This window comes from Trachemys scripta, chromosome 8 (genome assembly GCF_013100865.1).
Source record: "Trachemys scripta elegans isolate TJP31775 chromosome 8, CAS_Tse_1.0, whole genome shotgun sequence".
NCBI lineage: Eukaryota > Metazoa > Chordata > Testudines > Emydidae > Trachemys > Trachemys scripta.
In genome coordinates, this window is record NC_048305.1 from 77,513,617 (window position 1) to 77,539,908 (window position 26,292).

At 41.5% G+C, this 26,292-nt stretch overlaps 1 protein-coding gene across 2 annotated transcripts in view; it reads right to left on the reverse strand.

Moving 5' to 3' along the window:
• Positions 1-26,292, reverse strand: part of LRRC8B (leucine rich repeat containing 8 VRAC subunit B) — a 38,879-nt gene that overhangs the window by 11,166 nt on the left and 1,421 nt on the right. The window contains exons 2-3 of one of the 2 annotated variants that reach the window (XM_034779297.1): positions 10,646-10,701; positions 5,626-5,764 (exon numbers count right to left, since the gene is read on the reverse strand). The gene's annotated coding sequence lies outside the window, so the exon portion shown is untranslated. The remainder of the gene's footprint in view (positions 1-5,625; positions 5,765-10,645; positions 10,702-26,292) is intronic. The other variant, XM_034779298.1, reaches the window with a different exon arrangement.

The following is a 26,292-nucleotide window of genomic DNA, read 5'->3' on the forward strand; positions in this document are numbered from 1 at the left end:
CTGCAGGGTCAGAGCTGGTAAGGGGGAAACGGGGTAAATGCTATGCGGCATCAGAGCTGGGAACAGAACACTGGGGAACAGTCTATCCGCATATAGAGATAAGCTCGACTGGTGTGAAGGGCTTCGGAATATGCTTGTTTGGAAACTAACCCCAATAAACATTGCATCATCTGCGCTTCGGACTTCAGGTCTTCTGCTTTCTGTCTCTGTGACAAGAACCAGGGGAGAGGGTGAAGGGAAAGCCCTGTAACACTAGAACTCCACCAGATTTGAACATCTAGACAAACAACCTCTTTGCCCTTCCTTGGTATATGCTTACAGAGATCCATTCTTAAACAAGATGAAAGAATCAGGGATTGCTAACTTCAAAGGTCCATTTCANTCCCCGTCTGAGGGGAAATCCCAAAAAGCCGGACATGTCCGGGAAAATCAGGACATGCGGGCCGGCGGTGCTGGGGCCGGGGGCTCGGAGGCCGGCGGTGCCGGGGGCTTAGGGGCCGGCGGTGCAGGGCGGGCCGGGGGTGCTCGGCCGGGAGCCTGGGGGCCGGCAGTGCTGGGCGGGCCGGGGTCCTCGGCCGGGGATGCTCGGCCGGGGGCCCGGGGACCGGCAGTGCTGGGCGGGCCGACCCAGGCTGGAGACGCCGGGGCGGCCAGACTGGGCCGGGCCTCCTCCCCCCACACCCTCCTTACCTGCTTTAGGCTTCCCGCGAATCAAATATTCGCGGGAAGCAGGGGAGGGGGCGGAGACTTTGGGGAAGGGGCGGAGTTGGGGCGGGGCGTGGGCGGGGCTGGGGCCCCATGGAGTGTCCTCCTTTTGGAGGCTCAAAATATGGTAACCCTACTGCAGGGTCAGAGCTGGTAAGGGGGAAACGGGGTAAATGCTATGCGGCATCAGAGCTGGGAACAGAACACTGGGGAACAGTCTATCCGCATATAGAGATAAGCTCGACTGGTGTGAAGGGCTTCGGAATATGCTTGTTTGGAAACTAACCCCAATAAACATTGCATCATCTGCGCTTCGGACTTCAGGTCTTCTGCTTTCTGTCTCTGTGACAAGAACCAGGGGAGAGGGTGAAGGGAAAGCCCTGTAACACTAGAACTCCACCAGATTTGAACATCTAGACAAACAACCTCTTTGCCCTTCCTTGGTATATGCTTACAGAGATCCATTCTTAAACAAGATGAAAGAATCAGGGATTGCTAACTTCAAAGGTCCATTTCAAAATGAATCCTGAACTTTCTAAAAACAAATTTTCTGTTGGTATAGCCCTCTCTCTTGCTTCTTAAAACAAAACACTTAAGTTCAAGACCATGAAAAATGGTACTGTAAATATCCAAATTAAGGCCTTGATCCTGCAAATGACTTCAGGTGCACCTAGCCCCACTGAAGCCAGTGAGCCTCTGTGCAGGGGTCTACCTGCACCAAGTCTGCTGTAGAAAGAGGGCTGTCGAACTGCTGCATTCAATTCAAACCTAGAATAAAAAGGCAATTGTATCTTTCCTGCAAGTTTAAGTAATACAAAGGCATAGATCCCAATTAGCAGTGTTTAATCACATACTTAGGAGTGCAATGCACAGTAATGGAGGCAACATAAGAAACTCAGAGGGCTGGTCAGAAGTTTCTGTTGGAATGATTTTCTGATTTTTTGTTTGTTTGTTCTTCTGAGGTTCCTGATGGAAAATTGAGATTTTCCTACTAAAAACTTAAAAAAACAACAACTTCCCAGCTACCCCAAGGGAAGGCTTTGTCAATTCTACTTTCTGCCTGCAGGTAAAAAGTGAAATTGACAGAAGCCTTCCAGGAGGGCTTCTGAGCCTTCTGACTCTCTGCTGCCTCCCTCCCTCCCCTACTCCAAGCTCGAGGGCCAGACAGTTCTGCCCCTTATGTCTCCTCCCAACTCTGAGGCTGGAGAAGCCTCTCCACCTCCTGCTAGCTTTAGAACTGGGGAGGCTGAGCACCCCATCCCTCCAGTTTCAGGAGAGGTGGGGAGATTGAAAACATGGACTCTGCATCTCTGGCAGTTAGGCTGAAAGGCTCTCGTCGGTTAGACATTCTGCGTCCTACACTGCTGTAGTTTATCTGAACAAAGTTTGTTTTTTGTTTAACAGTAAAGTAAAACTGCAATTCACTTTCTATGTCCTATTTGCAGTTGGGAGAGCTTTTCTTCCTTCTAGACAGAGAAGTCTCACTGTCTAGTAGATTACTTGCAAGTATTTTAAATGGAGGGGCTGCTTTCATATGGATTTTAAATTAAGGTAGTTTTAAATACAGTACCTGCTTGTGTTGGCCGCTTTCAATCCCTTATTTACAACCCATTTAAGAATATCCAGCTCTTGCCAATAGGTCCCTATGGCTTTGATTCCATAAAGCATCCCTATTCAGGAAGGCTGTGTATGTGTTTTCCTGAACTAGGGCCTATGAGAGGACTTGCTAGAATTATAATATAGACACAGTTCTCTGTGTTTTATTCAGTTTATATGCAGCTCGTTTACTGCTTGCTTGCAGTTGCTAAAGCCTAATTCACAGCTATCCTGGGTACCCACAGTCCCTGGCCTAAAATAGTCCATATGTTACTACTGCCTGCCACACATTAATAAGCCTTTGAAACCGATGAGGATCACCAACAGAAAGTTCTGAGTAAAATTAAGACTGTTTTAAAACAAAACAGAAAAAGTTGCCTTTGAACAGACTGCACATTAAAAAGATGTTTATTTACCTCTGCCTCACTGGACTCTCAGTTCAAATAGAAGAGAGAGACTGCTTGTACAAGACAAAGGGTTTTGCCAAGTAAATAAACCAATAAATTAGATACAAATGGTGTTTAGCAACTGTAATTGTGTCTGAATTCACTTATTCCATTTCCTCCTTTGGCTCAGAAATGGACTGCTTTTTATCATTTATTACAGGCTAAGAACAATCCAGATCTACTGTGGAGGTAAAACAAAAAATGAACTGGACACTAAAATGTAGAATATAATTTGGGCATACAGAATAATTGCAAGGAACACATGATATACTGTAGTTGTTACACCAAATTATGACAGATTCCTGACTAACAAATCAGCTAGAAGTCTCTCATTATATTTACAAAATATTCCTAAAAAATCCATACCATACTCTAAGAGGTGTTTCCAATCAGTCAATCTGCTACTATGAGTGGGTCATAAGTACCATGTTAGACCTCATCCTTTACACTTAAAGTGCGTCTATCCTGGCAGAATAATACTCCTAACCCTTGTGCATTGTTGCTCAAGCTTATTCTTCTTGTGAAATGAATCACATTTCCAGATTGTTCATCATTCAGCTTTTTAACTCATCCATTTTAAAAGGTTGTAGCATCGCCCAGAAAAAAATTCCTAATTTAACACAGTCAAAACACACAGCCTACAATATTTCAGTGTTACATGAATATACCTACAGGATGCCTACGGGCAGTGCTTAATTTGTTATGAAAGAGGTGCCGGGGCTCAAGCAAATAGGTGCCGGGGTCAAGCAAGTTTTTTTTACTTTCATAACAGATGTTTCAAGCCCAGAGGTGCCAGGGCTATGAACTGCCAAGCCTAGAGACACAAATTAAACACTGCCTACAGGGGACTGTGCTATAAAGATTTAAGAAACAGCAAGAAGTGTAAAGTTGCTGTCGCATCCTGCACAAATGTGCACCACTTCCTGTTTACTCTCCCAATCTTTCTTAGACAGAGAGAGAGAGAGAAACCAGTTCGGAAACTGAGACAGAAAATATAAGCAAGTCTACATTACAGCAGCATCATTATGGTATTTAATCTCTTAGAAAGATTTCTTCTTGTAGCTATATAGACCTGCTTCAGTCACCAGTGAAATACTACAGGTATGGCTATGTCTTTTACAGGGCTCTCATTCTCAGGCCTCGTCTACATTATGAACTTGAACTATTACTGACAAGTAATTAGCAACAATTGCAGCTGAACTGAACTGATGTGCCCGGCTGAACTGCAAATGCAGGGAAACTTCATCTACCCCTTTTTCAAATGCTAGCAACAGTTCTATTTCATAGTGTAAGCAAGGCCTCCACTGAATACAGCAGCCCATGGAACTCAATGTAAAATAAAGCAATACAGTGATTATCCTTCATAATGTTTGATAAAGAGTTTGCATGTCCTTTAAAATATGATGGTAGTCAAGACAGAAAATAGCAAACTCAAATCAATTCAAAGCAAAGACTGATGAAATATGTCCCAAGATATTTTTAATGAACTAAATATCGAGAAAGCATGACCTAGTGACAGTTTCTTAGAACAGTCCTATGAAGCAAAGACTACAATGAGTTTTTGTTTATACACTGATGGAAGTTTTCATACACACACACATACAAGTTCCCTTTGTCAGTTTGTAGTTCCCTGTAACACACACATCCAGAAGGTTGCTACGTTTTACTGTATATCCCAGACAGACCACATGTTTTCTCTAGTCTCTGAGCACAAGTACATTTTTCTATTAGAAAAATTCAAGTGTCATACTACTAAGTTTTGTAGTGTTTATACACCATCTGGACTCGTTAATGACTAAATTCTGAAACCTCTGGCAAACTATGCTTGTGCATTAAAATTAACTTATAGGCATTAATCCTATTTATAACTTCAGTGTTTAATTCTGTAATATTTAAGCAATTAAATGTAATATCCCACCAATTTGTACTATATTTAATGATAATTTTGCTTAAACCAATTTTATTAAAATACAGGATCCGTATTCCAGATCGGATCTGTAGTATGAATACGTTTGAGTGACTCATCAAATGAAATAATGTTTAAGTGTAGTGGGTTTGACAGTTCTAATTCCATCTCAGCAGCTTTTAACCCAATTCAAAGCCATAAAAGCTTTCCAAAGTGCTTTAATTTAACTGGAAATCTTTCCTAAAAGTGTGAAAAATTCATCCTTACAGTAATTCTGCCGATTTCACTGGAATTACATCACAGACTAAATTGGCCTGTCACCCTGACAGCAAAGCACTAATCTGTTTCCAGGTAAATAATTACTTCAGGTCTGAAAATCTTACAAGGGTGGTCAATGGAAACAAACAAAATACTAGTAATTAGTTACAATTTATAAAGCATATAAGTGGCTCTCAAACTTTTTTTACTGGTGACCCTTTTCACATAGCAAGCCTCCGAGTGCGACCCCCCCCTTATAAATTAAGAACACCTTTTTATATATTTAGCACCATTATAAATGCTGAAGGCAAAGCAGGGTTTGGGGTGGAGGGTGGCAGCTCGCAACCCCTCAGTTTGAGAACTCCTGCCCTACACAATATTACAAATCTAAAAAGTTTTGTTATACTACTTTGTTTTGTGGTCTCTAGATTTTGCTATCACTTGTCAAAGTTGCATAATTTATGCCACATTATATATAAGCTCCAGAAGCTGCATTTTTCTCCTCTCCCCAAGAATGCTGAACTGGGAGAAAAAGGTGTGGGTGTGTGAGAGCAAGATTCACTGAACAGGAGTTGCAGTTCTAGTTTTAAAGAGATATTGCTTTTTGTTGACAATTCATAACTAGCAGTCTTTAATGAGCCCTGTTACGTATTATTTGGCTCAAAGTACAATTACATTCATCAACCAAAGAAAACAAATTTATGTAGTCCACACCTTGTCGAGCATTTTAGTTGACCCTCTAATTCTGTAGGTTCTCTTTTCCAGAAGAGCACACGCATCAAGTCTTTTCAACCAGTGTCTTTCAGAAGGCCCCCTTCTGTTATTCCAGTGAGACAGGATGTACTTTCTGGCCCTGATAAGAGACACCAACAATTTTTACTTAAAATGTATCCAATACTGTTACTGCCAGGTCACTGATTAGGCAAGCTGTAGTTCCTGACCTCCAACACTAATTGCAGAAGCTTTGGAGGAAAAGCAATGCTCAAAAGCAAATAAAGATTTCAAGCGAGAAGCTAAATTTAAACAAAGTTACATAAGGGATAATTTTTAGAAAGCTGAGTTATAGGAACTATATTAGACACTAACAGTATTCCCATACTAAGGGGAAAAGTGTGAATCCACAAGGAAACAAATCACAAAAACCCTATTTTTATTCTTTTCACTCATCTTCATGTCACCTTTCATGCAGTCTCTGTTCCATCCTTCTCATTACAACCATGCACTCCACTGCCAAATCCAATCTTTAAAAACAAAGGACCTGGCACTGCAATCAGAACTCCATGGGCAGATCTCTGACTGTGTGTCAGGCTCCACCAAAGTCAACAGGCTGCTGCATAATCCAGGCAGATTCAATTGCACAACTGGCTCCTTAATTCTTTCAGGATTACACCCACCAGTATATTTATAAAAATTCTACATGACTTGAAGTTTGGCCTTTCAATGTTGCATCATATTTGTCTGAACCATTCCTTCTTTGTTTTCATGCAATTTAGATTGTAGGTTCTTTAGGGTAGATATTGTGTTTCTCGGTGTCTGTACAGCACCATGCACAATCAGGACTCAGACAACAAAATTAAAACAAATCCTTTCCTAGCTCTTTCAGGAGGATGCTGTAAGTGAGAAATAGAACATACATGAGCATTTATCCTTTTGTATTCAATGCAACCAATAAAAATGTTCCCCAAATTCTACAACATTGATAAATCTCTGCAGAAGGTCTTTGAGACCAGAATCACAATTGCCTTGCAGAAAATTCTTAACTAATACTAGTGTTTCAATAACCTATGAGAATAAATCCCTTATTGAAACTACAGCATGCATATTCTTAAACACACACTGTTGCTGTAACTGTACTTGACAATTTTCCAGCACTGTTAGCGCTGGATAAAACTGGCATTAGTTCGCAACATCGTTGGAAAATGGTTTCAAACACTGATACAATCCATAGGCTTGAGCATTTTTAGTTTTAAGATGAAGGGTCTGTCTATTAATATATGGATGAGGTCTTAAAATCAGACCCAAGTGGGGAGTCACAATGACAACCTTAGCACTGTACTGCTTGATTTTCCATACAAAATATTATGCAAGAGAATACACACGACATCCTAAGCAGACTGGAACAAAATCATCTGCTTGTACCTTCCAATCAACTGCTTTTCTTTTTAAAATTTGAAAAGAGCTAGATTAGGTTTATTTCAATGTATTTCCCCACCTATTGATGTGCTGCTGAAACGTTCTAAAAGAAGAGGCTGTACTCCTTGTTTGACCAAAAGTCAACTGATCACATATGACAGTGACTAAATTTCAGCAATGCGTCAAGCTACAGAATATTCTCCCACGCTCAGTTAAGAACAGTCTGTTTGACTACAAAGGATTCAGTTTATCGTTGGTCAAGTAAGCAACCACTAATAAGATCAACTGTACCAAAACATCAGGACTGTAGAAGAGATGGAATAGATTACAAAACTTTGGGCTGAACTGTCATGAATTTACGTCAATGGAGATTTCTGCCTGATTACATCATCGGTCACTTTGGCCTTTAATCTTCAGCGGTGGGTGGGAGGGAAAACCTATTTGAGCTGTAATTTTTACAAAGCTCTGAACAAACTTCAGAAGTAGTGCAAATCACAAAAGAAAACTGTCTTACTGTAAGCTGTGACAAGATCATTTTTCTAACAGATCCTATTTATGATCCACAAGTGAAAACATCAGAGATTCTTTATGCAATTTCTCAGCATTCAAAAGCCATGTGATGCAGCGTCAAGTTCTAGGATGCTGTGTTGGTGTGGAACTACTCGGTCAATTCACTCCTGCAGCCAGTCCAACTGGGTGTCACTAGTTCCAACTCACGAGTATGAACTGTTGACAATCCCAATCACTGACGGCTGAGAAAGTTGCTAACATTTCAGGAAATGTGAATTTAAACCAAAATAAGTGTGTCTATGCAGAAACTGGTTTAACTGTGGCTTTTTGCAGTTTAGCTTGAACTGATTGGGAATCAGGTCCAGTTAAAATCAAAATAAGCAAGTCTATATAGAAGTTTCCACCAGTTTAACTAAATCAGTTTTAAAATATTTAAGTTAAACTAGTGCAACTTTCCCATGTAGAGAAAGCCCAAGACAATCATCAGCTAAGGGAGGGACAAGAGGCCTTGCCAGGAGAACAATCTGCAAAATAAATGGCAGCTAGAGGTTAATTTCATGCCCCTAAGTAGGAGTTCCTTCATTGGCTTCAGTGGGCATTGGATCACACCCTTCGTCATTGGTGATATCATCTGCCCCTTTATTCTTTAAATAAATTAGCTTCATCACACTCTTAATTTCTTTCTTTCACTTTACTTGCTTGCTTTCTTTCATCTGCCCTCAGTGTTTTTCTCTGCTATGTGCGGAAAATTCTGCTTATTTATGTATTGGTTAATTTCACACAAGACTGACTGCTCATGGTAATAAGGTTTATCAAATTAACCCTGCAACTGATTGTTCCCTGAATGAAACTGAGCAATGCAATCAGTGTGGTGGAAGGGCCCAACATCTCAGCATGCAGCAGTAGAATAAAAGTCTGTTCTAAAATGTACCACATAATTACAGCTGGATTACTACATTTAAACACAGCTTTGTGGCTCCCTGTCCTTTTCTTATCTCTCTTTGGAAGATCTTATATCCAGTCATAAGGGTACACCCTATTGTTTGCGAAAGCGCTCTAGGGACAGGTTTCTATGTTTTAATCTGTGAAATAACTGTAAATAGATACCAGCCCAATTATTAGAACAAATTATTCTAACCTCTTGAAATCCTTAATAAGGGCAAGTAACTAATACCCCTGAGAAATCTTGCTGGAGAGCATAATTATCTCAGTAGCTAAACCCTCTCCAGACTTCAAACCTACACAGTGAAGATATCACCTTCCCCTGCTAGATTTTCTTCAATTTCACTATTTTAGAGTGGAGAGTTTAACTTGTACTTTTCTCTTCAAGTCCTCATTAGGCAACATGTGCTTTATGCTGGGTGTCTGGCAGTGTGGATCATACCATCTCACCATAGGCAGATATTTTTGGCCATATCTTTATTACCTTCTTGCAAGTTCTGTGTAAGCTGAGTCATGCGGACCATTACTAGTTTACTACTGAGACCTCAAACATAAGGCACACAGAAGACTTTTGTCCAGTTCATATGGTGAGGTGCTACACTTTGAATATTAGCCCAACAGGTCAGGCAGCGAAACTTAGGACCTGTCTACAAAGGAAATTTTTTCCCAGTATAGGTTTTTCTACTATAGTTATACTGTTGTAACTACAGTGAAAGTACATCCACACCGCTTTGTTGATGCCGACTTAATGTACTTCCTCTGTGAGTCACTGTGTCCACATGGCTCTGAACTTTTTTTTTTATTTTAAATTGCTCTGCATTTTGGGCAGATACCTCATGTTCTGCTGCCAGGCTCAATGCGTTCAGGGATTTTTCTCACAGAGCACTGTGGGATACCTACCAAAACCTACTGGAATGCCAGGACTTGGGGTCAACAGAAATACAAAATAGGAAAACTCCCATGATTCCTCTCCTGGTATCCCATAAACTCATCTGGTTTTAGTGGGCTAGGACCATTTTCCAACTGCCCAAACACCTCAGGCAGCATGGAAGAAGCACAGCTAAGCACCATGATCCTGACTGTCATTAATATGAATAAGGTGTACCAGATGTACTGGCAATCATACAGGCAGGCGGCTTTGGATGAGTTGGAGGAGTTGGCATTACTTCTGTGATGTCAAGCAGATATCGCTAGAAGAGTGGGAGGACTACCTGAAACAGTATGGTTAATTAAAAATAGGGATACATCCACATGAACCTTTTAGCAGTATAACTCATTGTATAACAGAGTTATTTCACCAGATCAGATGCCAGATAAATTGGAAAAAAAAAAAAAAAAAAAAACTTGCATGGACCCAAAGCAGTTTATACCAAAAAACGCTAAAGTGATACTGAAAAAAAACCCTTTCCCATATTGACAAGCTCTAAGACACCATGGGTCTCTTCATTCTTTCTGCAAGACAGTCTTCAGTATAAGCACATAACATATAGTTCTGTTTGTCCACCTGGCAGGAAAATACAGATTTGGTTTACACCTGTATTTCTACTAGTTTAATAGCACTTAGAGTCAACTGCTTGCCCAGACCAAATGTGTCAAAACATTTATGTTCATCCTACGAGTTTTAAACCCCCGTCCTCAAATCTAAGCTTACTCTGAAGAGCACTTACAGTAACTTTTTAAAATTATTTTGTCAATGAAACATGGTTGTACCTTTAATTTATTAACTACAAATTTGCCTGACAAAGATTTGTACAAATTCTGAAGCAAAAGTCCTAATCTATGGCATCTAAAATGTTGAATATAGAAAAGGCAGATATAAGAAGCTATCTTGCATAGAATGCTCCAGATCAATTTTACAAGGAATCCAAATGGTGAATTCTTTGCTATTATAAAGGCATAGGTTTTATTTGCTCTTCATGTTTTATTTATTTGACCTTATTACAATGCTTGTTGATTTTTCTTTTAGTTATTTGGTCTATACACCCACATAGAGTCTATAGTGCAATTCATTTTTTAAATGCTAAGCAGAAGAATTCTGCACTTGCTCCTTTTACTTAGTTTCTGAAGTGGTGAAACCTCTGCTTATCTTATTTTAAATACAAAGAGAGATAAGGCAGAGTTTTTTCAGCGTTCAAAACACTGGTCTTACCTGCTGAATGCCAGTCACTTGGGAGCTCTGCTGTTGGAATTTCTGCTTGACAATTCCTATAGAGATAACGCAAACCAGTTATTATACATGGACAATTATGAACTGTTTTCAATATCAATAAATGCTTTAAAAACCTTAAAGGGTACACTATAGAGAACACAATATAAGATTTATAAATTGATTCTATTGGAAATCATCACTTCCAACATTCATACACAATGAAAATAGGACCAACTTAACCAAACCACCGCCTAATGGAATGCTGTACAGGACCGGCTCGAGGCACCAGCAAACCAAGCATGTGCTTGGGGTTGCACAATTGCAGGGGAGGGATTCCGGCCACCTTTTTTTTCGCTTCGGCAGTTGCGCTCCCGGAGGTGTTTTTTTTTTTTTTTGCTTTGGCAGTCAAAATATCAAGCACTTCAATTGTGGGGGAAAAGAGTTACCAATAGTGACACCTCACAGAACTGAAATATATGGCCTTCCCTCACTAGGACATCTGACACTTTTAAATATCACCAGGTATCTCAGCACCATACAAAAACTTCCAATATGCAAAACATTAAAGTGTATCAAGAAAACAAAGCAGTCCAAATACACAGACAGGCAAAACTCTGCAAGCTGGCAAAGAGGAAAACCAATTCACGTTGGCCCTCGAGAAGGGACACTTGATCACAGCAGGAGAGGTTAGTTCGCGAACCGTACAAAGAATGTGGGTGGGAAGAATAAGAATTAAGCTAACAATGCTCAATGCACACATAAGGTACCCTTACAGATAAAAGTTAGCTTGTTCCCTAGATGTTTTACTGAATTTACATAACATGGACTGCGAGAGCATTATGGACCCACAGTACTGCTTGAATCTGGCAAGTCAGTTTTCTTCTGTATGACTAACTTCTTTACAATCTTTCCCATTGCATCCACATTGAGAGGGTTTTCATGATAGGAGTTTATGTAATTATATTGATTTAATTCAAAAAGCCAAGTATTTTCTCTGACTGTTGCTAAAGGCAACTCCAGCACTGTATGCCCTGCCTTTGATCAGAGGTTGGATCCAGTTACGAAGCAATTCTTTATTGTAATAGTCCAAGGCCCAGAGAGAGAAGACTGGAAAAAAGAAGGATTTAGGTTTGGACTTCTACTTGATTTTCTAGCTGTGAAAAACTGTAGAGAGTATGTAGGAGTTGAGAAGAAGGTGGCTTGTGTGTGAATGCATGGCTAAAGGGTGGACTGATTTTAATCATGATTTAAACTCAGCAGGCAGGATATCTTGATTTAAATGAATTTTAATTGTAGCCATGTAATAATTATAGTAGATATTAGAAGATAAAGGGGTAAGGAAGTGATAGCAGGGACACAAGTGACCTATAGGCCTGGAACTATAAGAATAGCTTAAGCAGTTAGCATAAAGCCTTATAGCCTGAGTAGGAATTGTTGCTCAATAAATTAGCATACGTAATTAAACTAATAGTGACCTTAAGTCATGAGATGGCACAAGACTTTGTTTATTGTTTTGTAATAATCACAAGCATTGCAATCTGTTGGTAGGTAACCGCAAGAAGGCAGATTGCACCAGTTTAGAGTATTTTTGGAAGGGGACATCAGCAGATGCTCAACTGCAGGTAACCATGGTAATTCAACTGACATTAGTATATACTAATGAGCTTTGCCTAATTAATATACTAACCTACAGGATAAGGACACCCAATATTATGAGAGTGAGAAAGTGAAGATATGGTAAAGAAGGGAAGAACGTTGGAAATCATTAGGAAAGGGATAGATAAGAAGATAGAAATTTTCATATTGCCTTTATATAAATCTATGACACACCCACATCTTGAATACTGTATGCAGATCTGGTTGCCCCATCTCAAAAAAAATATATTGAAATTGGAAAAGGTACAGAAAAGGTCAACAAAATGATTAGGGGTATAGAACAGCTTCCATATGAGGAGAGTTTAATAAGACTGGGACTTTTCAGCTTGGAAAAGAGACAACTAAGGGGGGATATGATAAATGTCTATAAAAATCATGACTGGTGTGGAGAAAGTAAATAAGGAAATGTTATTTAGTCCTTCTCATAACACAGAGAATCTCACCAAATGAAATTAATAGGCAACAGGTTTAAAACAAACAAAAAGGAACTATTTCTTCACACAATGCACAGTGAACCTGTGGAACTCTTTGCCAGAGGATTCTGTGAAGGCCAAGACTATAACAAGGCTCAAAAAGAACTAGATAAGTTCATGGAGGATAGGTTCATAAATGTCTTTTAGCCAAGATGGGCAGGGATGCAAAACCATGTTCTGAAGTGTCCCTAGCCTCTGTTTGCAAGAAGCTGGGAACGAGCGACAGGGGATGGATCACTTTACGATTACCTGTTCTGTTCATTCCCTCTGAAGCACTTGGCACTGGCCACTGTCGGAAGACAGGATACTGGGCTGGATGGACCATTGGTCTGACCCAGTATGGCCGTTCTTATATTATAAATAATCATTAAACTGAACTAGCTGAATAAATTCAAATGAAGAAAATATTCTCAATGCACCTGCGGAAGAGGCTACTGCTGTTAAAAGCTGGTTTAACACTTCAAAAACTCTGTTTTAAGATGCTTACCCAGTGACTTCCTCCAGTTCAGTGATGTGATGTTCTTCAGAACTTCAGCAGCAAATGTACTGCTGGAATGTTTTTTTAAATTTAAATCTTTCTTTTCCTTATCTCCTCAACTGGGGTCAGATCATTGTGTAAGCATTCACCATCTTTGTCCATCTGAGGTGGCATTAAGGTCCACCTGCTTACCATCTTCTTTGATGCAATCGATCCACTGCTTCCTCAGTTTCTCTTTTTTAGCACCCCCTTTCTGCCAAGCTATCTTCAGCAGATCCCTTTCATTCATCCTCTGCTTGCATCCAAACTAACAAAGTTGTGTTTCCTGGATTTTGTCAGCCACATCATGGACTTGGACTTTCATCCTAATACTTCCATTTTGAAATCTGTGTGTATTTTATTTTTATTTAAATGATTATTCTATAGTAAGTTTAGGCCTTAACATAAGTTGTCATAATTTTAAGTATGTTTATATTTTTTAAAAGACAATGTATTTAAATTAAAAAATATTTTTTTATTTTTTTATAATACATTGTTGTTTTTTAATCCACCCGGCAGGGCTGTCTGCCCTAAGCTGACTGTGTGAGGTCAGAGTCACTGGTGAGCATGTTTGACCATGGCACACTGGAGAAAGCGTGATGACAAAGACAAGGATTGAGAGGTGGAAAGACTACAAATATAGTCAAGTATCTAATACATAGTTCCAGCAAATTCTATTTGCTATCCAGTGACTTGGGGGCAATGTCCCATTTCAGTTTCTCTTGCTGCAGCCTTATAGATGCTGAGCTGTAAAATACTAGCATTCTTGGACTATTCAATTCGGAGCCTTGCTTTGGTTATTCTGACAACCCAAATTATTGAAGTGTGCCAGAGGAATTGTTTCCCGATTGAAACCTTGTATGGGTCTCTGTGACGGGGTGTACAAGCCACACCTGCAATGCATGCATAGGCTGGAAGAGGACCTTGAGCTACTCTGTTCCCCTTTTAGTTACAGGCTGCCTATGGAGGTAAGCAGATCTACAACCTGAAGCTCTGCAAAAGGAGCACTGTGGGAGGCCCAGCTACAGATGCCCCTGACTATTGATGGTCTGACCTGCTCAGGGAAAAGGACTCTGCAAGCTGGGAGATTTATTCTTTGATTTCTTTTGTTTACGTGGCTTTGCTGTTCCCTCTTGTGTTGGGCGGCTGATAGGAAGTGATCCAAGGAGACAGACGCACAGCACTCCAGGGTGCAGGACTCAGTTGCCTACCTTGGGGTCCTGGATCAGAATTTGGTGAAGAGGATGGCCCTGGGTTCCCCAACCTGCCTCCTAATAGGGCTGGAGGCAAAAAGCCTATCGTTGAGACTAGACTCAGGATGAGGAAGACCCCATAACCCAGAGAGTCCTGAGTCTGGGACTTTGGCTGGGTGAAGCCTGAAGTCCCTTGCTGGGCAGTGGAACTAGCATTTGGTGGACCTTTTACATATCCCAGAAGGGGTGGACACAACTTGTGCCCTAAATGGAGGGCTGAATCACAAAGGGGACAAACCACTGCGGGGCTGGAGTGGCTATCATCAGGTGGCTCAAGACTGAAAAGTATCTGTCATGCTCTCACCCAACCACTAGGTGGCACCTCTGGGGTACAGACCCCTTCCCAGTCTCCTTATTAGCTGTCCCTTCTCTGTCTTCCAGCAGTACATGCACTAACTTAGTTTATACTTTGGAGAAGGTGCTAATTGCTATAGTTGATGGAGATTCTGGTTCTGCAGGATTTGCTCCAAGGGAAAATAATACAGACAAAAATGTCCATAGATATTTCTCCTACTTTCAGACAGCAGAATGATACTTTATCAGTATTGTATAATGCAAAAACATTAACCACTGCTACCACCATCCCATCAAATAATCTAGCTAATGCTGATATCAAATATAGCCAGGAAAGCAATGCATCCTTCATGCACAAACACTTCACAGGGAACCATTTAGACAGAGGAACATAAGGATACAATAAAAAATTAAAAGTTAATCTGTATTTAAGAAACCAACAAGGTGTGCTACTGCTACTTAGCAAGCCAAGCTACAATGACAAAGAACTGAATCCTACAGCATTTAGGGCTAAAATCCAGCCCCAACTGTCTCTTAGCACAGAGCTACTGGGTCCATTTTGCAAATCCATAACCAAATCAGGGGAGGGAAGAGGAGGGAAAGGGGAGAAACCTCTGCACAGAGGTGACTACATGAATGTTATGGAGCAATTTAATTTTGATATCACAGATTTCACCCACAGTGAGCTCTGAAAAAGGGTATTAGGAAAGTGGGTGCATTCTCAGTGGCTACCTAAAGTCTGAACCTGGGGGAAGAGGGGGAAAAGAGTCCCTATAAAGGGGGCTATCTTGCACTAATTCAGTACTCCTGGCTGACAACTCTGAAACAGAGCTGTCACCAAGAACAGGATTCAAGACACCATCATTACAAACATCCTATACCAAGGAAACTTTTTTGACAAGCTTGGGGATTCCCCTTACCCCCTTATTTTCTCTACTCCTTCCCAGTATGGCAGCCCTATGAGACTTTACAATAATCCTGAAGCACCAGTAATCACCACAGGTCCATATCAGACAGAAAGATCAGGATCTGCGACGGGCTCCCCACATCCTTACATGGCTATGCAGGCCCCAGACATGGAGCTCCTTCATCCTGACTACCTCAGGCCAGCACAGAGCCAAGAGGCATACCTTCCAGCTTTATGAAGATTGGGGGGAGGGAGGGGGGGAGCTTGAAGGCCTGAGCTCCAGCTCAAACAGCAACATTGACACAGCTATTTTTAGAGCGCCAGGAGGCAGGGCCAGCTCCAGGCACCAGCCTAGCAAGCAGGTGCCTGGGGTGGCCAATGAAGAGAGGGGCAGCACGTCCAGTGGCAATTCGGCGGCGGGGCCGTCACTCCCTCTCGGAGTGAAGGACTTGCCGCCGATCGCGACTTTTTTTTTTTTTTGGTGCTTGGGGTGGCAAAAACGTTAGAGCCGGCCCTGCCAGGAGGAGCCCCACTACCACAGGGGGCTCCTGTGGACCCAGGCTGGGAGGCTCGCTCCCAGATGCAGTATAGACATCTCCTAGAGCAAGAAAAAGCTTCTTCAGGTAAGGTAGGAATCTCTTCTCTGTGGCTCCCATCTTACAGTCTCTACTGTTTTTTTTCCTTAACTACTTTCTGATGTGCCACCCAGGTCACTGAAAAACAAGCAGTGTCTTCAAATGCCCCTTGAGGCACCCCAGAAAGTGCAGGCACTCATGTAAATCCACACAGGGCCAGCCTACAGTACTTCAAAGATAACCCCTTAAAAGCAGAGCTCTCAGTCAGAGGGGGTGTTTTGGAGATATGAGGTCTATGAGGGTTGTCTCTCCATATTTTGGTGCAAGGTAGGGATACAAGGGGTCAATAGTTCTGTTAGTAGCTGCCTAACAGATTAAAGCTGAAGCTAGACAAATTTAGACTAGATGTTAAGGTGTAAATTTTAACAGTGAGGATAATTCACCATTGGAAGGACTTGTTTAGGGGTGTGATGGAGTCTCCATCACTTGAAATCTTCAAATCAAGATTGGATGTCTTTCTAAAAGACATCTTCTAACTCAGAAAAGAAGTTTAGGGCTTGATGCAGAAATTACTGGGCAAAATTCTATGGTCTCTGTTATGCATGAGGTCAGACTAGATTACCACAATGGTCCCTTCTGGCCTTAAAATCTATGAAAATTATTCAAAAGCTGCAGGGATTCTGCTGGTCTTGCTCCAACATACTAGGACCTATGAACACCAAGAAACTAAGATTGAAATGTAATACTGTGCTTTGAAAAAAATTATGTCCAGTGCTATAAAATGTACAAGAGGTCATGGATTTTCGTCATCTCCATTTTACATGAACTTAAATTTCTTCACTTTTGGAACGGCTTTATACTATTGAACTATTTATGGTCTCTAGCACACCTAATTGTAATGCTTCTGCCTGGCCTGCTGGGTCACCTAGGGCAAGTTACTGCAACTCCCCCCCACACCATCTGTAAAATGGATATATGATACAACCCTCCTTTGTAAAAGCACTTTGAGATCTGCTAATGAAAAGTACTACATAGGAGCTAGGCATTATTATTATAGCCAAGCAATCAAAGAGCAGGCTCACACAGAAATAAATAGCATGGCTCTACACACTAACGACTCTGCACAATTCATGGCCAGTACTATTCCATCTGGAGTATCCATAATGTGTTTATTCTCTCTACTCTAATCTCGGTAGTCTAAATGCACTCTTTATGCACTTTGTTCTGGTTAGAATAGCTTTTATATTGCTAAAATTACTTGAACAATTATCTGGTACAAATAAGCAGAATTTTTCAAGATCACTGAATCTAAACTAAAAAGCAAGCTGATGTTTTTCCAACATTGATAAGATTTACACAGCTTTGTTAGAAGAACAGTTGTTAAGAACAACAAATCTAAATGAGATTAGCAGGTCAAAATGTATTTTACAAAAATACATGCATTATATATATCAAATCAATTCCCAGCACACTGAAATACAGCTAAAAGTTTAAGATTAATGCTGATTTAAAAAAAACAAAAAACAAAAAAACCCCACTTGTCTAGAAAGTTTTCAAGAGCTTCTAAATTTTGCTGACAGTAGATGGTGTAGTAGGAAGAGAGCTCGAGACATAAGCCCTTGTATTAGAGGCTGGTATGAGGCCTGAGCTAAAGTAGTGGGCAAGCTTTGTGGATATAAAGCAAAGTTAGCAAAAGTCAGACTGTGGGCAAACGTCATGCTCTGTCTGCTTGCAACTTCACAGAATCTGGCAAGAACAGGGCTGATATTGCAGAAACACACATTCCTAAGAAGTGCTAGTCACAAAGTACTTATGCAAACACATTCCAGAAGAGTGGCACCAGAACATTCCAATATCAAGGATGATACAAAAAGGATAACAGGAACATACTGACCCCTCCTAAAAGATAAAGTCAGGATGACAGTGTAATAAATAAAAATGTTTTAATCAAACCAACACGTACAAGGAAACGGGTGATAACTAGCCACATCAGGGGGCAGTAACTAACTGTGTCAGAGGGGCAGGACATAACCTGTTTGTATCAGGGTATATAGAGGTATCTCTAAGCAAATGTCTTGGTCCAGCCGAGAGGGGAATGTAAAGTTCCGCCATTCACTGAGCTGCATCCATTGTCAAAGGCATACATGTCTTAGTATCCTCAAACTATCAGAGGAGTAGCTGTGTTAGTCTGTATCCACAAAAACAACGAGGAGTCCGGTGGCACCTTAAAGACTAACAGATTTATTTGAGCATTTATTCTTTTTTTCTTTCTTTTCTCTACGTAAAAGAATAAATGGACACAAATCAGACATCAGGAATGGTAAAACACAAAATCCAGTAGGAGAATAGTTCAATCTCCCTGGACATTCAACAACAGATTTAAAAGGAGCCATCCTTCAACAACAACAAAACTTCAAAAACAGACTTCAAAGAGAAACTGCAGAGCTACAATTCATTTGCAAATTTAACACCACTAATTTGGGCTTGAATAGGGACTGGGAGTGGCTGACTCACTACAAAAGCAATTTTCCCTCTCTTGTTATTGACACCGCCTCATCAATTATTGGGAGTGGACCACATCCACCCTGACTGAATTGGCCTTGTTAACACTGGTTCTCCACTTGTAAGGTAACTCCCTTCTCTTCATGTGTCAGTATATTTATGCCTGCATCTGTAATTTTCACTCCATGCATCTGAAGAAGTGGGTTTTTTTTTTTACCCACAAAAGCTTATGCCCAAATAAATCCATTAGTCTTTAAGGTGCCACAGGACTCCTCGCTATCCTTGTAAAGTGTGCCAGGTGCTATTACCGTGCTTTGTTGACAATAAACCTGACCTAGTGCCTTCGTAGCTTAACAGATCTTGTGGTCATTTGGTGGTTTGCTGGGGGTCTGCTGTGCTGGCTGTCTGCACAAAGTTGGGGCAGCACACAGGAAAAACACACATACGCAGCCAAAAATCTAACAACACTGGTGACCCACGACCGCTGATCTGATAAGTAAGTGAGCTGTCCTCTTAAAACAGCTTTTCCAAAAGGGAAGATAGGAGATTCTGAGTTTATTATTTCCAAGTTGTACATCAGGGGTAGGCAACCTATGGCACGCGTGCCAAAGGCGGCACGCGAGCTGATTTTCAGTGGCACTCACACTGCCCGAGTCCTGGCCACCAGTCCGGGGGGCTCTGCATTTTAATTTAATTTTAAATGAAGCTTCTTAAACATTTTAAAAACCTTATTTACTTTACATACAACAATCATTTAGTTATATATTATAAACTTATAGAAAGAGACCTTCTAACAACATTAAAATGTATTAGTGGCCCGCGAAACCTTAAATTAAGAGTGAATGAATGAAGACTCAGCGTACCACTTCTGAAAGGTTGCCGACCCGTCCTACACTGTAACTAAATCCATGGAAGTATAAGTATAGGTGCAACACTACAGAACAGAATATATATCATTCTAGCCCTGTCATTGGAAAGCTGATTTATTTTAGCTGACTAAGTTGTTCTTGGTGGTTAGTGCATCTCTTATTAAACAAGATGAAATATTTCTGGTTCTAAAAAGACTCAGCTGTGATTCAAAGTCAGCCTAGTAAGATTCAACTAATTTTGGATGTGTACTGTATATACTCATTCAAAAGCCGAATATTTTTGGTAAAAACATGATGCATCAAAGAGCAGGGGTCAGCTTATAAATGGGTCTACACCAAAATTTGATTATTTTTAACTCTATGGAATCATTGAATTGAATTTCTAATACAGGGATTATCAACCTTTGGCACACGGCCCGCCAGGGTAAACACCCTGGCGGGCCGGGCCGCTTACCTGCCACGTCGGCAGGTTCGGCCAATCGCAGCTCCCACTGGCCGCAGTTCACCGCTCCAGGCCAATGGGGGCGGCTGGAAAAGGCAGCCAGCACATCCCTTGACCCGCGCCGCTTCCCGACGCTCCCATTGGCCTGGAGTGGCGAACAGCGGCCAGTGAGAACCGTGATCGGCTGAACCTGCGGACGCGGCAGGTAAGCAAACCGGCCCGACCCACCAGGGTGCTTACCCTGGTGGGCTGCGTGCCAAAGGTTGACGATCCCTGATCTAATATATTGTAGTTTTGTTTACCTGGAGCGTCTGCAGGCATGGAGCCCCTCAGCTCCCTGTGGCCACTTCCCATAGCTCCCATTGGCTGGTAATGGCGAACCATGGCCACAGGGAGCTGAGGGGCTCCATGCCTGCAGACGCTCCAAGTAAACAAAACATCCCGACCCACCAGCGGCTTTCCCTGATGGGCTAGGAGCCAAAGTTTTCCAACCCCTGAAATATAGGGTCGGCTTATGAAAGGGTCATACAGCTATCCATTTTGGGGGATCGGCTTATAAACGAATGGGCTAATGAACGAGTATATACGGTAATTACAAATTGATATAGTGGCACAAATTGATGTGGTGGTAGAGTATTGATATCAGCTCTATTGTATGCCCACAAATCTTGTAAGGTCTCGAGTACTATACTTATAAACATTATGCAAAAATCTTAAGTCCACCTTACTATCACTGAGTGAAAGTGAATATGTATCAAATTAAGCCATAAAACCAATTTTTGTGAAGTAGTGGGGGGCAGAGGAGAAAACTATATTTCTGAGGTGGCCAACTAGCAAGAGATTTCCATTCTTCAGATAACGAGTGAGCTGCCTCCACAGTGTACTTTGGGTCCATGTTACACCCTGCATATTGTGCTGTTGCAGGACTGTAGGGCCAACTCTGTTAAAAAATTTTAAATGAAGTACTGCAATTTCCCACCCCTACTTTAGAGCACACATTAACATTGTTAGTGCCTAAATGTGACCCTTTATAAATCTTGTTACACACACACACCCCATCTCTTAATGTAACTACTAGCAATGTTATGTCTTCAAACTGAGCGCAAACACAAAAAGCCAAATATTGCACTGAGGACCTGGAGTAATCTCACTGAGTTGCACAAGGTGAATGCAAAACATGATTCAATATCTGTACACACACTTACTTTTTATACTGCCATCAAGGCCAAGTTATACATTACATAATATGGGAAGTAAAATACAATGCATTAAGTTCTTTACAAGAGCGCTACTCAAGTCACCTTAAAAAGTGGTTTAAGATTGACAAAATCTTTTACTTTTGAGATTCAATATCTGCTTCTTCAGTTAGCAATATTACAAGAACAATCACTTCTCTGTAGGTTGCCTTTGAAACACCACTATAAATTTTCATCTAAATACTACAAACTCTGAACCAAGTTTAATAAGCTTACTAACATTGATGTCAATTAAGAACTTTAGCAAATACAATACTGGAGGTCCTTACCTGTGCACTTTTAGATTGTTGGTGTGAGACAGAGTGCACTCTGTTTGGTCCACCTACACAGCCTGCAGCAGCGATCCTCTCAGTCCAGGCTGACAGACTCAGGCTTGAGGGACTTGCACTATCATGCTAAAAATAGCTGTGTAGACAGCGCTCTGAAGTTGCAGCTTGGGCTGGAGATCAGGCTCTGAAGCACACCCCCTTCTCTAGGCTTCAGAACCTGAGTTCCAGCCCAAACCACAACGGCTACACAGCGATTTTTAGTGTGGTAGTGCAAGCCCAAGTCTGTCAAGGCTGAAAAGCTGGCTGAGGTGGGCCATGTAGAGACACCATTGCCGATACTTGGTACTTGAGCATATCAGTGATCCCATCCCACTTCAGTTAAGCACATGCTTTAGTACTTTGCTGAACTGGGGTCAGTGTCACTACAACGTTAATATTTAAACAAGATGTCTAACATTTACTCAGTCAGTTTTCACATGATGCTAATCCACAAGCAAAGCAATATAGGAATTAGTTTCACTCTCCTCCATTTCTTGCAGATTAGAAATCATAAATTATCATGCTTTTGATCAATATAAAACCACTGGCTGGAGACTCAGACATGACAATTTCAATTCAGTTCCCAAATTCACCCCTCCACAATATAGCAGTTAAGTTTTCAGATTTGTTGTTCTTCACAGGATAAACTTAATATTTTAAATTTTTTAATTATTCAGATTTTATAGTGCCAATAGCATAATCATTGTATTTCAAAGAGCAATATTTTCCTAAAAAATTACAGTATTTAATGTCTAAACTATAATATTTGTCAATACAATTCCTGAGCTAATAGGAAGATTCATGTTGTCAAACTGTATACTGGAACTAGAATTACTTTAAATTATAGAAAGCTTATAATTTAATGTGATTAAGGGATTTTTAAAAAAGCTGGTATCACTTTATTATGGTTGGTGACAATATTGGTTTTGGATACAAGATTGAAATGTGCTGCATCTTTTAAGAAAGGAAACAATCTTTCTAATGTCATCTGAGTGAGTCAAATGTTTTATAAACATGATTTACTATCTAAATAAATAAATTAAAACTACAAAAAGTTAATAAAAACAGCTGCCTCCCTACTACCATGTTATATTATAATCAGATTCCTTATTGATGGGTATGTATGATGCTGGTAGATCAGGTGCCAGCTCGTTCCCATGTCTCTATTGATCAATGACAAATAGATGGAATCCTCTGGCTCACCTGTGTGTTTATATTGTTAAAATAGGCAATAGAATTACAAGAATGTGTTTAGACTTTATGAAATGCTTGACTGTTGCTGCATGCTAAAAGCTGGGATTGGATGACAGGGGATGGATAACTCAATAGATTGCCCTGTTCTGTTCACTCCTTCTAAGCATCTGGCACTGGCCACTGTCAGAAAACAGGATACTGGGCTAGATGGATCATTGACCTGACCCAGTATGACCATTTTTTTGTTCTTAACAGGCATCCCTCTATCATCCACAGACTAACGGTCTGGTAGAAAGAGTCAATTGGACATTGAAGCCTATGCTGAGGATCTATGGTATCTGGTGAATGGTGAGAGATCTGATAGATACCTGTAACATGGAAGGTAGTGTAAGGCAGTGGTCACCAACCAGTTGATCGCAATCGACTGGTTGATCCTAGAGGATTTCCCAGTCGATCGTGATCTCTGGCAGTGTAGCAGAGCTGCCACTAAGGCAGGCTCCCTGCCTGCCCCGGCCCCACGCCGCTCCCAGAAGCGGCCAGCGCAGGCCCGGGGGCAGGGGTCTCCCTCCGCATACTGCTCCTGCCTGCAAGCACCCCGCCCCACAGCTCCCATTGGCTGGGAACGGGGAGCTGTGGTCAATGGGATCTGCGGGGGCAGTGCTTCCAGAGAGAGGCAGCGCACGGAGCCACGTGGCCTCAGCCTCCCAGCCCTTAGCGGCAGCCACACTACACCACACACCAGGAGCCACTGGAGGTAAGTGGTGCCCGGCAGGAGGCCACACCCCAACCCCATCCCTGAGCCCCCTCCCAGAGCAGCACCCCATACCTCCTCCTGCACCCCAAACCCCAGCCCTGACCCCCCTCTCAGAGCCAGCACCCTGTACCCCATCCTGCACCCCAACCCCCTGCCCCAGCCCTCTCCTGTACCCAAACTCCCTCCCAGAGCTTGCACCCCTCACTCCCTCCTGCACCCCAACTCTCTACCTCACCCCTGAAAGTGAGTGAGGGTGGGGGAGAGTGAGCAATGGAAAGAGGAGGGGATGGAGTGAGCAGAGGGGGCCTCGGGGAAGGGGCAGGGTAGATCCTGGGTTGCCCTTAAATTCAAAAAGTGATCTTAGACGTAAAAAGGTAGGAGACCACTGATCTAAGGGGATAAGACTTGGGTCTGTCATAATATTCCGAAGTAGGGTATAAGGCCTTGATAAATAATAAAGATTGTGAACTGCAGAAATATTAACAGTGAGAGCCTAGAACTCATGGTCTCCTGACTCCCAGCCCAATGCATGACCTTTCCATACATTACAAAGTATTTTATGGGGGAAGGTCTCTCTCCAGCACTATCTCTGAGAAGAGTGACACTTGGCTGGTCTGGTCATGCACTGGTGGAACAGGAGAAGTGTTAGGAACCTACCAAAAATGCTATACTTTGTGCTCCCACTATAGCAGCTTGCTCTATAGAATTTATCTTGTAGTGTACCATTCCCAATTCTGAGGGATGATTATTTAGTGTCGCTGAAAATTACCCCGAAGTTACTCAGCATGTTTCATCTACTCTAGATGTTCCAGTGCCCTCAGTTTGTTACAACTATACAGGAAATTCAACAGGAAAAATGCAATTGTCTTCCTCCTCATGAGCATTTTGACTTCCTGGAAGAAAGGGAAAGTGACAGAAAAACTTAGATCAACTCCTCTTCCCTTGGCCTTTGTGGAAGAAGGAGCTGTTGGTACATGTGAGTCTCATCTTACGCGGGGGTTCCGTTCCGCGGTTAGCACGTAAAGCGAAAACCGCGTATAGTCAAAATTACATTGCATTGAATGGTGGGCGGAATCGCCCGCACTACAGGGACAGTATTAAAATTGTTATTTTCCTCGTTTTTTGTTTTTGCTGACCGCATAAAGCTGAAATCGCGCATGTTAAATGCGCGTAAGATGCGGCAGACCTGTTCTACTTCCATTATCTAATGTTACTGAGTCCTCTCTATCTATGAAGAAAAGAGAGTTTGTAGGAGAAGATAGACCGGGTTAGAAGATGGGAGAGAAGAACTGATAAAGATGTCAGCCTTCTAGTTTAACATCTGTAAGATAGTTACCAAAAAAAAAAAAAATCTTTTCAAATCTCAACAGAGCCCAAGGGCTATGCCCTAATGGTTTAATAGAAAGGATATTATAAAAAAGGTTGTGCATGAATATTAGACTAAAATGGCATCAGAGAAGCCAGAATGCAGTTTTGTAATACATTTTAACATCACATTATTATAGCAGCTATTCTGTTAAAGTAACCATTAAAAACATTTGTTTTTTCTTGTTTCATTAGGGTAAATCTGTTCAAACTAGGACCTGAATGATGTCAGTGTATACTTCATTTTTGTATGGATGAGCAAAAAAGTATGTTGTCACAGGCATCTTTGAAACGGTTTTTAAGGCAAAATTAACAAAACACAGTAAAATTAGGTCATTCTACATACCAACGTAAAATTAGGGATTATACTAAGAATTGAATACCTAGGTACAATGAGATGCCATCCAAACTGCTTTGCAAGCCATACTGTACATATGATCAATAGTTAGGATTTGCCACAAATCACATATAAGAACCACTATTTAAACTAGTACCATGCCTCCGGCAGCAACTAGTACCTGACATTTTAAATAAAGGAGAGTGGGGAGAAAAACAAAGCTCCACCCATAACTCTCATAACCAGCTGGGCAAGATTATATATGGTGCATAAACATTTCTTCCTAACACACATATTCAATGCACATAATAATCATGATAATCTTTCAACTTATATCCTGAGGCTTGTACTTAAATACTGGAGGATATAGTGAATTTGCACTTTACTTTTACCCCCATTTTATCTTTTTCTGAAAGATTTAAAAAAACATATAAGGCCACTATACTTAAAATTAGACATACCAGCTGTGTTTTGCTTTGAGGATGTGCACATCAGGCAGGATATTAACATATGTAGGAATCCTGCCATCAGAAAGCAGGAGCCTTACCCTATCAATTCAGTAAGAAAGGACAGAGAAGCAAAGCAGAGGCATAGCAGGATACGTACTCTCACAGATGCAGGGCTGGCTTTAGGCCGATTCCCCCAAATCGGGCCCTGCACCTGCACCTAAGAGGGCCCCCACGCCCTAAAGAAGAGTGCCTAACTTTTTAATTTTTACTCACCCGGCCGCGGTCTGGGTCTTCGGTGGCAGGTCCTTCACTCGCTCCGGGTCTTCAGTGGCAGGTCCTTCAGTGCCGCGGAAGACCTGGAGCGAGTGAAGGACCTGCCGCCGAAGTGCCACCGAAGATCCGGACCGCCGCCGGGTATTCGAATCAGGCCCCACACTTCCTAAAGCCGGCCCAGCACACGAGAGTGTAAAGGACTCAGTGCCCTCGGTTTGTTACT